Here is a 10,876-nt window from a genome sequence, read left to right on the forward strand (position 1 = left end):
CATTTCATATACAGCATTCTCTGAAGCTGTTTTGGAGATAGGAGAAAAAACTTCACCTCTATGTGCAACTGTTCACCCTCCAGGTAGATATCTGATAGGCAAAAACTGCTCAAACAGTGGATAGAAGGAATATAGTGCAGGGTTTACAGGGCTGCAGAGCAGTAGTTTGGTTCTGCCTGGCTCTTGTTCAATAGGCATAGGCTTGTAGTGCTCTAGGTTGTAATTAGGGGACCACTCACACGAGAAAGGAAAGTAGAAGCTTGACAGAATTTGATTTCAAGAGTGTCCCACAGAAAACACTTTATAAACAACAAGACTCAGTGTAGAAAGGTACTTAGTATTGACTCCAGAACGATTTTTTTCTCCCCTCATCACATTCCAAGGTAACCCTGAGCAAGGGGGGACAATGCAAACTAGAAGATCCCAATCAGTCCAAATCATTTGGAGAGACTTCAGTAGCAGAGGCTGTGCAGGAACACTCTCCTTTGAGATCTGTGTAACATTAAATTTTTAACCTGTCAAAGCCCACCACCCACAGAAGGCCCAAAGCAGTGAAACAGCTTAAACAAGCACATCAGCAGCAGGCAGAACTCCAGAACACTATGACAAAGAAGGAAGCAGGCAAGAAAATCAGCAAAAAACGTACATGACATCGACTCAGATTTTTAGACTTCTAAATCCTCAGACAAACAGATAAATGTAGTTTGGGGTGAACTTCTGTTCAGAGGTGAGCTCACATGCATGCTTTTCCTGTGCAAAACCTGTGTTGTTCAGTCAATCTGATCTCACCAGGGAAGCCCAAAGGCTTATGCTGCAGAGCAGAGGATATGGAACTACTACAACTCCCATTTCCCTAGACTTCTGCAGGATGGGATCTCCAGGCCCATGAACATCCCTAGCATGGCAAAGCACCTAAGCACAGAAAACCTCAGCTGGCTGGGCAGAGAACACAGCAACCCCTCAGTCTCTCAGACACCACAGCTCTAAGGGGAAGCTGGCTGGACTCCACTCTAATGTCACAGGCAGAACACCACCATAACATCAGTGTTTCCTTTTCGTGATTCTAAAACTGATTTTGAATTTGCTAGTACATACATTGAGAATCACAGAGTGGTAGGAGTGGTTATTGCACCACCACTGTTAAGCAAAGTAAAATCATGAGATATCCACCCAGTGAAATTACCCCTTACCTCCCCCTTAAAAAAGCCTGTTCCAATGCCTGCTGAAATCTGCCGAAGGTTTTGCTGTGGCTTTAAAGGTTCCTTCAGCATTTCAAAGCTTCCCAGGAAACTTACTAAATTATATAAGAAATTATATTATATTAGAAATTACTTAACAGAAATGGAAGCTTACAATAAGCTCCAAAACTCAAATCCAATTTTTAGAAAAAACTCAGTGCTGGGAAACATTAAGAATGAAGGAATTGCTCTGGGTCTATTTTAATTAGAACATGTGGCAAAGGAGAAAAGAGGTGAAGAAAAGGTAGCTGTGCTTGGCTGAGTTTTGGGGTGGGTTTAGGTTCACGCCTGGTTGCAGCACTTCTCTATTCTCTCCTCAAAAAAGTAAATGAATGTATCAATCCTAGGTCAGCACTTCTGACAGAAATCACAGCTGACATATAGTACTGGCGGTGCTTCCATGGAACAATACACAGCAAAAATGCCATCTCCACCCACAAAGGCTGCCAGTGCAAGCTGCTGCTCTGAATTCAAACCAGAGACACTATTTATTTGGGATGAAGATGCTGCTGAGGTTAATGCTTTTGTAAAACTTCATTTTATTTGGAGTATGACATTCCATGAATTGTATGATTTTAGTGGTATGAATGCCTTAATGGGAGAAAATGTTAGATCAGTAGTGAAAGTGCACTCCAAAACCAGTTTTGATACAATAACAATGGAAGGTAATAAGAGAACAAGAGATGTCTTGAGTTTTTTTCTTCTAGATTACTTATCTTCTGTGTTCAGAATGCTACTTATTTTTAAATTATGTAACTAATGTGTACTAATTAAGGAGGCACCTTCCTCAGTAGGAGCCTGCCAAATGAATTGAACTATTGCTCCTCAACAGATTAACATCTTTTAAGAGAGTTGAGATTTTTTGGGAGCCATGGCCAGGCAGTTACAGCTTATTATGTGTTGCTACAGGGACCATAATCAAACAGCAATGAGTTTGTTTCTCTGAGAATTTCTGCTGTGGTACAAATCCAGCACCGCTCCCTCCTGAAGAATGTTTCCACTCTGGAAGTCTGGGGACAATGCAGGTCAGCACCCCTGCAGCATTTGCAGCAAGTGATAAGAAACTGCTCTGGTCTAGAAGTCACAGAACAAGTCACAGCACAGAGGCAAATGTCTTCCACGCAGCAATTCCAAGCAGAGACCTGAACTGTTTTGCTGGTGCACTGGGTAAGGGTTCGTGAAAGAAAAGAACAATAAATATTTCATTTTCTCATGATAAACTATACAGCAAAATACAGCTCTGCATCTGAGAGATATCTCACTCTCTCATTCTTTTCCTTTTCTCACCTTCTGTATTTTGCCAGTTTGGTGTCTGTTGTGCTCCTTCCTTAGGGGCTTACGTTTGCTCTTCTGTGGGATTCAGCCAGACAGGAGAGCAGCAGCTTTCTCCTCTTGTAGCAGTCTCCTGAAATAACTTTTCTGAGCAATGTGCTGCTTTTTCTTCATGTTCTTTACTCTGTTAAACTACATTAAAAAATAAAGGATGTCATGTACAGTACACCTTCACAAGTTCACAGTTCATCATGTGCCTACAGGTAGGTCTGGGCTTAGGAAAAACTCTTAGCATGCACTCTTAGTAAGTCAGCTCTGTAGCTCAGGACAGTGTTAACAGCACCTACCACCATGTACAAAAATTGCTGTACAGCATTTTATAAACCAGAAGCCTCCCCTGACCCTGTCAGGCTGATGTATGTGAGCTGTTGGGCCAAACCCGGCCCTGTTCCATGGCAGCCATGGTAGGTGCACAGGCCCCTTGAGGCAGGCTGCTAGGACTTTTTCCCATTTCTTCACAGGGATACCACAAATACTGGGGATAGAGAGGGAGGAGACAGGCCTGCCAGCTCGAAGGGCTCCCTCAAGAACAAGAAAGCATCCTCTCCTCCCACCCCTGGCAGCCATGTAGGGTACCTGCCCTGAGGCAGCCGCCGGGCCCCTCACACCGCACCCGACATTTTCTCCCGCGGCGTTTGCTCCGCCTCTCCCAAAAGCGGGGGAAACGCCCCGAACCCCCGCAGGCCGGGCTGCAAAAGGGGGGGAGGAAATCACAGCCCAGAAAATACTGTTTTGCACCTCAAAGAAGGGTGAAAAGGTCTATGAGGAGGAAAGGTGTCAGACTTGTTTTGACTAAGGCTTGAAAAAGACGTCACGGGAAGGTAACGCTGCTGCCAAGTCCCGCCCTCACTCCGGCAGAAATAGCCGCCCGTTGCCTGAGGTGCCCGGGGGGCTGAGGGTGCCGTGCTGAGAGCAGCCAGGCCGCACTGCCAGAGCCAGCCCTGGGCACTCCTCGCCTCCGTGACTAACCACCAAGGCGTCCCCATGCCTGTCTGACAGTGGGGGATGACACGACATCTACACAGAAATACCAACGTGCCAAAACCCGCAGAGGAAAGGGCAATGAAAGCGCCATTTTGCTCAGCGACAGGGGGATTGAACTATACATTATCAGCCACAGAACCTTTATAGCGTGTATAGATAGAGCAGACTGTTGTGCTGATGTAAAGATCAGAGCTCAGTGGCAAAAGGAGGTTATGAAATGGCCCCCAAATTTTGACTGCACTCCAGAGATCTCACCGCAGCAGTTTGAAATATTACCAGCCTCATCCAAGGGCCCTGCTTCCATGCTGGCATTCCCCACAGCACAGAGAGCAGGAGAGATGTCCCTCCACTTCAGCAGCTCCAGTATGTAATCCAGCATAATTTACCACAAAAAAAAAAAAAAAAAGTTGATGGAGCAAAGATAACGAACCTGTGCAAGTAAATGGCTTAAGGACAGCCTCTTCCTTTCTGGTGTCTCTGCCATGATGGCAGCAAGCTTTGGCAGATGGTCAGAGTGGACAGCAGGACAATCATGGTTTAGGAGGCTTTAGTGAAGTGTGTCATTACCTTGCTTTAGTGAGATGAATCAATGCTTGCCTGTCCAAGCCTCCAGTCAAGTAAAACATGCCAGGCCTTGCAAAGAGCAGAGCCTAGAATCCCACTCACCTGAAGAGACCTCTGAGATACTTACCTGCAGGGAAGTATCAGTTGAGGTAAGATGTTGAATACCAGACATAGAAATCACTTTATTCATTTTGTATAGACTTGATACAGTGGTTATCAGCCTATATTTCTTATCTTTCTCTGCTTTGGACTAATTTACTTGATTGTGTGTTTCCTGTGAGGTAGGATCAATCTCAGTTTAAGGGTCCTGAACTTTCAGAGGCTTTTGGTCAGGCATGGCAGCTCAAAACGTTGTTCTTAAATCACCTGCTTATATCAGAGCAATATGATGACCCACAAGTTTATAATCACCTAATTGACTACCTTAGGAAGAACAGCGACAGCTCCTCAGAATTGGTAGAATAGTCATTGAAGCAATATCAACAATTTATCTGCTGCCTATTCTGCAAATCTGAGGAAAGACTTGTCTAATGTCAGCACCAACAAAAATAAAGCTTTTCTATAGTATATTAGGGTTACTAAAAACTGGTATTTGTGCAGAAGAGAATCACTTTGTGGTACCTGCAGAATTATGGAATACAAAACTTCCTGCAAATGAAGGGTAGGCTAGAGTTTTGATACCAAAATACAAGGATTTTTTTCATTATTAAGTACAGTTTTACAGTTGTGCCCAAACATACCCACATAGAATTTACTGACTGAAGTAAGACGTAGTTGTGACTTACAGTGTCAAAAAAAAAAAAAAAAAAAAAAAAAGTTAAAAAAAAAAAAAAAAAGGTTGTTAGAGTATTATGCAAAAATAGCAATACACTCATATTTTGAGGCAGGCAGACACCTCTAACTAGATAAGGGCCTATTAGCCTTCCATGTTCTCTTTAAGCATCCTCAAAAGCAGCACCACAGAATGTGTTCAGCCTTGCTCTGTAAACCATACTCGAGTGCTAATGGGTACGACTTTCCCATCACCATAGCATTGCTTCTCAGAGCCTCTGGTCCAGTTTGCCTGGGGAGACAGGTCGGCTCCATTTTTGAAAAGCCTTGGGTACCTTCTGTCTCAGAGAAGCACAGGGGCAGATTCAGAGAGGCGCTGACCAGCCTCGGGCGGCTCCCAGGGCTCTCTAGGGCAGCGGTGACAGACCCGGAGGCAGCGGGAGGCAGCGGAACGTGAGCGGCATCCCGGGCTCCGTGCCACCGCCGGGGGTGGGAGGCACCGCCGGGGGTGGGAGGCACTGCCGGGCACTCGCCCGCAGGCTCCAACAAGACCTCTGTGTTTCCTGACTAAACTCAAGCAAAGTGAAAAATAAGTGCTTTCAGTATTTTACATCTTTCATCAGAGATTTAATTCCTGTCTCCAGTTTCGGAAATCTTTGTACGTGTGCTGCATGTGACCAAAGCAGTACATAAAATAGCCTCTTTCTGAATTTAGGTTAGGGCTGAGGTTTTCTGCTGCATTACTGATAAGCAGAACTATGTCTCGTCTTCCTTTTTTTTTCTTGCCTCTTCCTTGGGTCCTGGCAGTTGGGTTAAGGAAATGGAACTGGAATGTTTATGGGCTAATACGTCTTTTAAAGGAAAGCTTTGGTCTCTAGCTCACTATTCTTTACTAAGATCACTGCAGTAAGTTAATCCTGGTGATTTTGGGAAATAAGTCAATCATCTTCTATAGCTTGATTTTAATGAACAACACTAGATAGGCTCTGTCCACTAAAATATTAGTATTGGGATCTAGGAAATTCTTGTAAGGAAGAATCAGGCTGTGCCTATTTATGTGACTGAGATTAACCCTCCTCATCTACCACCTAACCTTCATTGATATAGAGGGTGTTGTTATGCCTTAGAACAGATACTTCAAGGGAGTCTCATTACTCTGTAATTCATGAAGCCAGCCTCTCAGTTTGCTGACAAGAACTTCTTCTATGGTTTATACCTGAACTCTGGGGAATTGAGGGTTTGTTTTTCTCCTTCCTTTTTACAGCACAGCTGGGTTGATTATATCCAACATCCTTATACTCTGGAGTCTTCATAGTGACTGAGTCATACTTTTTGCCAGTGTTTCTCTGGTATAATATGGGCAGGTAAGAAAACAGTCTGTCAATGCCAAAAGCATTTTCCAGAACTCTCCCTGTAAGGCTTCAGACTGAATATTAAAGACTGGGCTAAAGTCCAGCACACTGAATGAAACACAGAGTTTTCATAAGCTAAATTGAAGAATTAAACATTTCTGCAGTTTCAAGTGCATCCATAGCACCGCGGGGCTGAGTGTGGCATGCATCTGAAGCTCTTTAAAAGGGTCATATGCAATTTCCAGTATAAATATACTTGTATAATAACTTGGCATTTAAATTGTGTCCACTAAAAGATTTGTATACAAATTAACATGAGAGTATTTTTCTTTTGGTCTCAAAAAATGGTTGAAATTGGTAAAACCATTTCAAAATATTTAATAACCCATGAAAGTAGGGCTTAATTAGGAAGCTGACATTTGCATACTGATCCATTCCTCCAGAAGAAAGTCACAGAAGTGAGCTCTCCATACACATGGTAACACACAGCAGAGCTCATGTCCAGCCCACTGTGACATGAGCCTGCACAAAAAAATTCATTGCCAGTTTCCAGAGATTCCACATGCCACTCATGAATGTCTTAATTACTTGGATTTAATTACCACAGTTCTAGTTGGGATGCACTTGGGGCTGGCTTTTCATCCAAACTGTGCAGCTGTCCTGACTGAGGGAAAAGTTGTTCAATAAAAAGGACTTAACAGAAAATAAAAATACACAGTTGAGAATGACACACCTATGATTATACTTAAGCTAATAGGTAAGAAAGTGGCCTGGAAACATGTGCACTGAGATTCAATGCTAAATACAGCTTTCTGCTTACCTCCTGACTGTTAGCAAGTCCTGGTGTTCTGAGTTTTCCCCATCTTCAGTTTTGGCTGGTAATTCTGGTTAAATCAAACAGATTTACTAGGGGTATTCAAAAAGCTTTTAAGCTCTTGCATTGGTTTGTGCAGTGTATGTTTGTAATGTGCATTATGGCCGATGATGTATGGCTCCAAGGCCCTTACAGTCAGATCAAAACATCCTCTGCCCTGAAGAACTGACCTCTCTGGGAATCAGCTGATCTCTGTGGAGCCTCTAGGACCACTGGAATGTTAACACCAGTTCTGATTCAGTGTTGAACAGAGATATTCAAAAGAAAGTCTGGGGCTTCTTTAATGTTCAGTTAGTTTTGTCTTTAGTATGTCTGCAGTCCTGACCTAATTTTTCACTTACAGTGACGGGCTTGGTTGAAGCAAAGGCAGTAGGTTGATCTGTTCTGAAAAATCAAAAGCGTATCAGGTTAAGGTTGAAGATAAGTACTTCAGGTCTGTCATGGAGTCTGAGAAAGGACCAGACAAAAGAGGGGATGCTGTGAGATACAACCAGCACAACTAGAGAGACCAATTAGGCCTATTAAGAGGCACGGAGAATAAAGTTGCAGTAATAGAAAGCAAGCAAAGGGGACTGGATGCTGCACCTGAGAGGCATTCTGACCATCTCTCAGAGTACGTAACAGCCACAGTTGTTGCTACTAAAGGAATAAAAACACCATTTTGAGAAAGGGTACAGAAGTTCAGCAAAAGCTTGCTGAAAAAAGAGCAAAAGGTTTTATAAATGATACTGGATTTTGTAGAAAAGGAATGATACATAGAAATAGCATGCAGGTTCTGCACTGGCAGGAAAGGAAACCTGCAAGAGAACAGGATGCATGATTTCCCAAATGCAAATTTCTTGCACGTCAGTAATTACTAGACTATGGATGGATCTTCAAACATTCAGCCAAAATGCCTCTTAAGGCAAATGGTAGCTCGTAGTGTAGGGTTCAACACTTGAATCAGAAGCTGACTCTCCATCGTCTACATTTGAAATAAGCTTATTCTTTCCTAAGGTAGAAAAAGAAACCCAAGTCTTTCAGGATGTTCCCTTGAGGCAGCGTTTTGTCCTTGTTTTTTATTTTACTCCACTTCTGATGAGAAGTAGCTCCAGTTAAAATGCCTTAATAACAGTCTGAAAGTCCTGATTTTGATCTCACAAGCCATTTCATGCCAGAATGACTTATGCTTGGGACTTGAGAATTAAGCCCAGGATGTCCATGATGTCACACTTGTCCAGGATCCTGAAGATGCGTGTTTTTATAACTGACACAGGCCTGTGCAGAAGCTGGAGCATTTCCAGAGATCACTCATGCTTCAAAACCATCGCTGTGGTAGAAAAAGAGTTTATAAACAGCCGCGGTTCATTGCACCTGTGTGTTCTCCCCTCTGTGAATGCTAAAAGGCTGCCTGCCTATATTAAAGCTGCTGCTGGCTGCATACAAAATTCAGTGTTTATTTTAACACAAGTGAAAGAGATACCAGAAATGGCAATGCACACGATCATTAAAGTGAGGGAATGGCAAACACGCGCATATGGGAGAGAACTCTCTGATGGAATTCAGTCTTTAGGAGAGAGCCAAGAGTTGCACAGCTCTCCATCTCCTTTAGGATACCAGTGTGAGTGATAGGTCTTGGCAGGAAGCTTCTGAAGAGAGGCAAAAGCATCAGAGTGAGCTCACAGCTGCAGTCAGCCCTGGCAGATGCGATTTCATGGCCATACTTGGGATTACTCAATAGGGCGAACTTGTGTCTGCTTTCTACGCTGAATAAGGAAGTGTGAGTGAACACTGTTTCATGTTGGCCTCCTCATATTGGGATTATTTGAAATCTCATCTTAGACAATGACAGAACAAGTCAAAACTAGCAAAATCCTGTGATAACAATTTTCATTAAGGTACTTTCTTTCTCTTCCTGTCTGAAATTACTTTTTTGAAGGTATTTCTCCAGAGGAAAAATGGAAAAACTGTAAATAACAAAGAAATTTAGATAATGTCTGAAATTAAACAACTACCCTCAAAGCCTGCTGTTATGGAAAACTTCAGGGAAAGCAAGACTGATCTTTTGTCATTAACCCCATTTATAAATTGAGTCTCACGCCCTCCCACATTTCTTTATCCAATGTTAACTTGCCTTTTAAAGGACACTGAAAGTTCTCCTGTTCATTGTTACTAATGACATATATTAACTCATCTATTTCTAACATCCCATTTTGTGAGCTTGATTTTTAACATATCACTTAATATGGAAATCCTTTTACTCCTTCTGAATGTTTATCTGGTATTCCTGTGACAGAGTTTAATCCTGGCATTCATTTTTGTTTGCAATTAATCCACTTAATGGGTATTTTTATGAGAGACTGAAGAAACATTATAGTGAACTACCCCCTTCAGTCCACACAAAGAGGTGGACATTACAGAATCTGCTGGTCATGTCCAACTGGAGTTCAAAGAAGCAATCAGAAGACATATTTCTCTGCCAAGTAAGTTACTTGAATTTATGTTTCCTCAGCTTTGGGCTTGTGAATCCCACTACTTAGGACAGCTCCAGCTATCTATCCTTGGACTTCCTGCAAGAACATGGGGGAGGATCTGGCAAACTTAGCTGACTATAAAGATACTGTAATATTTGGGAAATGTTATTGGCTGATATTGGCAGGTTTCAGTTAATGGCACTGACTTGTACTAGCTAAATATCCAACCCAATAAATCTCAAAGCATGATCAGAGGAAGCTATTTATATACTTACAGATACATATATGTATGTGTGTAATGATAGTCCAGTACAATTGTATCTGCATTTTGAGTAGAGTGGTGGAAAAGTAACAGTTTTGGAGCAAATCATTTGGTACTAAGGACTCAAATTGGCCCTATATACACTTTATGGAGGTTTTTTTCAGGCTTCCTCTAGTCTTGTCTGGACTAAATGCTGCTTTGGGGTCTGACCACATCTTCTCTTCTCTAAAAGGTACCTAGTTCGTGTGCCTCAAGGCCACTCAGCAATGCAAACAAAAGCACAGGAAGTGAGGTTAACAAAGAGATTCACATCAAAACTACAGTCCTGAGTCTAAATTAAAATGCTAATGAAAATGGATGTTACATCCCACTGGCAGTGCAAATGGGTGATGTGGTCAGTGCTGTACTGTTCTTCTGACAACCATTTGCAGAGAAACCCTCAGTACCTTTAGATGTCAGTGATAGTGTGACAGCACCAGTAATGTTTGTTACGTACATGCAGCCTGACCTGTCCCTGTGTTTAAATGCCATTTCAAATTCATTGCTGGCTAGCACAGTTTTAAATTATATTTATCTTTCTTGTGGCACCTGAAGCTTGTAATGCCACACTATAAATGCAGTATGCTGCCCATTATCTGTAGAGCTGAGAAACTGTTTGCTTTCCAGTGTTTTTTATGAACAGTCTTTAAGTCATTAGTCAGCTTGGTCAATCTCTATTTTCCACTGGCCTATAAACTGGAAGGCAAAGTAAAATATGCTAACTTGATGCTAAAATGCCAAGACATACCTCACTGGTTTAGTAGGGAATAAACAAAGGACAGATCTTGCCTTTTATAGATGCAAGCTTTTCTTTGCCAAAGTTGTATAATCTGCCTTTGCCAAAGTTTAATTACACACAGTGTTTGTGGGCCTTTGGAATCACAACCTCAGTTAACTTTCATAAAAAAAAAAAAAAAAAGTGTGTTTAGGTATCTCCCCATAAGATTTTTTCATCACAGGCAGGCTGTCATGAAGGAATCAACTGAAAAATGACATATTACCTGTGA

General features: G+C 42.2%; 1 long non-coding RNA gene across 1 annotated transcript in view; it reads right to left on the bottom strand.

Annotated features, from left to right (window-relative positions):
- The window catches only part of LOC108447419, a 40,038-nt gene extending 36,681 nt beyond the window's left edge, over positions 1–3,357 (bottom strand). Inside the window, exons 1-2 of the long non-coding RNA XR_001862968.1 lie at positions 3,147–3,357; positions 2,526–2,702 (exon numbers count right to left, since the gene is read on the bottom strand). This is a non-coding gene — a long non-coding RNA (uncharacterized LOC108447419). The remainder of the gene's footprint in view (positions 1–2,525; positions 2,703–3,146) is intronic.
- Positions 3,358–10,876: the final 7,519 nt, after the last annotated feature.

Source organism: Corvus brachyrhynchos, unplaced genomic scaffold (assembly GCF_000691975.1).
Source record: "Corvus brachyrhynchos isolate BGI_N302 unplaced genomic scaffold, ASM69197v1 scaffold200, whole genome shotgun sequence".
In the NCBI taxonomy this organism is placed as follows: Eukaryota; Metazoa; Chordata; class Aves; order Passeriformes; family Corvidae; genus Corvus; species Corvus brachyrhynchos.